Source organism: Alosa sapidissima, chromosome 4 (assembly GCF_018492685.1).
Source record: "Alosa sapidissima isolate fAloSap1 chromosome 4, fAloSap1.pri, whole genome shotgun sequence".
Classification (NCBI taxonomy): Eukaryota; Metazoa; Chordata; class Actinopteri; order Clupeiformes; family Clupeidae; genus Alosa; species Alosa sapidissima.
The window spans coordinates 10,388,604-10,392,006 of record NC_055960.1 but is presented as its reverse complement, the minus strand read 5'-3'; positions in this window follow the sequence as shown (position 1 = coordinate 10,392,006).

Here is a 3,403-nt window from a genome sequence, read left to right as displayed (position 1 = left end):
TCCTGGGCACTGGACCCAGTGTCTGTCTTTCTGACTTCCTGTTCTTGACCCTGCATGTGCCAGACCTGTGCGACACACATGCTGAAAGCCTTTATGGTGACTGTACAGTACAGTGCAGTACAGTGCTTATGGGAAAACTCATAATAGTGAATATTATTTTATTATGTAACATAGACTCTTATTATTGTCATCCAATAGTCACTAGAATAGTGAATATTCATAAATAATATTTATATCCCTTTTTGATCATAAGTATATCGTGAGAAGAAACCATCACAAATGGACCAAGAAAAACACACACACAAAAATGTGTTTCTGTAAAGTATATTATGCACAGGTGTCTTTTGTGTAATACAGTTTCACAATAAATAAACAATAATATAATTACACAATAATACAATCCCTAGCTAAATAGGCTGACACCAGACATAATTTCACTGCATTTCTTACTTCCTGTAACTATATGCATGTGACAATAAACTTCCTTGTATCCTTGTATCCTTGTAAGGACATTATATATGACAGAAAAATATTTCACACTACAATATTCTGGAGAATTATGGTACTGTATCTCATGATGACAGAAAAGACCAGTGGCCTGTTGACCTCGACCTGGTCTAAACCCATCTGTCTTGTCTACGGAGAGTGTAGGGGTGTGGTAGGCTAAGCATTCGGCCGGCGCTGGCACTGTACGTCCTGCCTCGGGTGCTTCCGAAAGCGGTGTCAACAAGCCAAGCGGTGGTGGTGCATTCCCATACAACCCTGTTATTTTATCTGGCATATGGCGGACTGGACTGGCCCACTGGGCAGGTCACCGAACGGGGCGGCTGCCCTTCCTGGACATCCCTGGCCAGTCCCAGTGCTATGGCATGGAACATTAACCTGCTGAGATGATCCATTTGCAAGTGGGCATCTTGCCACATTAAAGAGATATGTTAGAGAGATGATGACATTTAAGATATCCTGAAGCTTTCCTACCTTGTCATTGTTTCTTATATTGGCCAACAACTCATCCTGAATAACCACTCCTGTTCTGTAATGTCTCTCAATGGAGAAATATATAAACACCACTCCACAAATTAATATTCCTCACTTCCTGGCATGAATGACAAACATCTGTATTTATTTATTTATTTATTTTTGGTCAGGCTATCTTACTGTGCGCCATGGGGCCCTTTCACGCTCCCATCCTGTCTCCAGTGTAGTGTATACTCCACCAGTGTGTGCTTCCTGCTCAAGCTATGAGTCTGAGTCATGCTGATGCAGTTCATAAGGATGCATTGCTAACTTAATGGGTTTTTTGCATCTTTTATTTTGTATTTTTGATTGTTTCTCCAACACATTAGGCTAATCTCTCCCAGCTGTTCTACTGAGAGACTTCCGATGGGGAATTAAACTATTTAACTCTTTGCAGAACTGATGTAACTTTTATCTTTTTGTTTTGTTATCTTTTACTTATTTTTCACTTTTTTGTGTTTACAAACACAGACAGTGCTGCAGAGACCCTCAAAATCTCCATTGGGATTAGGAAATGGTTTTATCCGATCTTACACATTGTTTTTACGCCTTATTAGCTGGTACATCTGGGGAGAGACCCACAACTCTAACCTTACAGTCTCATTTGACATTTCTGTGTCTGACGATGCCCTAGTTCTCAAAAAATACTGTATCTTCTGCTTGGCCCTTGCATTTACTGTGCATGACCACACCAAGGTCATATTAAGGAGTAATATATCAACAGGGTACCACTGTTCAAATCTGGGATCACTTGGTTAATCTATGTTATGTTTGTTGGTCTACAGCAGTGTTTCTCAAAGTGTGGTCCGGGGACCATTGGTGGTCCGCAAGCTATCCTAAGTGGTCCGCGAGCAGACGTGGTAAAATATGATATAGATGAGTTGTTTGCAATATTAAACCAACTTGCATGTAAATCCAAACAGTTCTGTAACACTGTCTATGTAAGATAGCCTATGCCCGTTTTAATCATATGAATCCTCTGACAATAAGCAAGTTGGTTCAGTGAGTAGTCCTATAGTGTAGGCTAATATACTGTTGAAGTAGGTCTAATCTTTTTTCAGCTAGGTGGTCCTGGTGGTTCTTTTTTATTGGTTAAGTGGTCCTTCGTCTGAAAAAGTTTGAGAAACACTGGTCTACAGTATATCTTATGCTGTAATGTTTGTTTGTGTGTATGCAAAAATGATATTCTGATTAGGCCTAAGTGTCATGTTAATTAAGCATATTGGTAGAACTTAACCTCAGTTGAATACTGTGGACCTAATATCACTCAGCCTACTCTTAAAAAATATTTGCAAAATGTCACTTCCTCCTCAAACCTCTAATCTATTTCTTAAAATTAACCATAATTTTAGCCTACCTTTTGTTATGATGCTGAGTTGCATCTCTCTTTTATGCGCTTTTTTAGGTGTAATCTGTCATCTTTCAACAGTGTATATTTCTAGTAAGCTATGGTGACAAAATAAAGGAATGATAGTCTGATGAATTCTAACAAAAATCGTCACTCCTGCTGCTCTGTTAGGTGAATAGGTTCAGGCACGTGCGCTTTCTCTCTCTTTCTCTCTCTCTCTCACTTCTCTCTCTCTCTCTCTCACTCTGTGAAAGAGAGAGAGAGACAGTGAATTAACTATCTGACTGGTGAATAGATATCATTCTGATTCAGCCCCAGGAGTAAACTCTATGCCTTTCCATGTGTTCATTAATACAATTTCAGTGATGGCGGCCCGCTTTACACCTGCTCTCCACTGATGCCTCAGTCCTGCTACTGTTGACTTAGCACACATGGTGAAAATGTCGCTTCCTGTCACGCCTTGCTATCAAAACATGCAAACATAACTTCTATGTATTTCCTTAATGTCAAGGAAACAAATACACCTTCCTGGCAAAATAATGTGAATTATCTAATTAAATTCAGTCAGATTGCTCACTAAAAGCATGGACATTTCGTAATGCCACGTATGTCTGTGATCAGTTGTTTTGTTGCTGTATTATTTATTTTTCATTGTGCAATATAGAATTAGAGTTGTATTCACCAGTTTCCCTAAGCCACTCCATGTGTGGAGGAACTTTCCACATAATAAACGGTGACTTGTTATCAACAGACCGACCTATGTTATCTAAGCTTTCATTTTTCTGTGTTTGTGTATCTGTGTGTATTGTATGTGTCATGGTCACTGGCATTTACAAGCATTACCATGCCGGCATGCTGTATTATGTTACTGCTCGCCATTAATGAATTAGCAGTTGCATTTGCGCAGTGGCGAGAGAAGACCTATAAGGTTACGCCGATTGCCAAGCTATCCAGTTATATAATTAAGTATTTAGCTGTGGCAGCGCTATTGATGTGTGACCGTGTGGAGCTGAGAGCGCCTAGCCTGTCTGCTGAGGG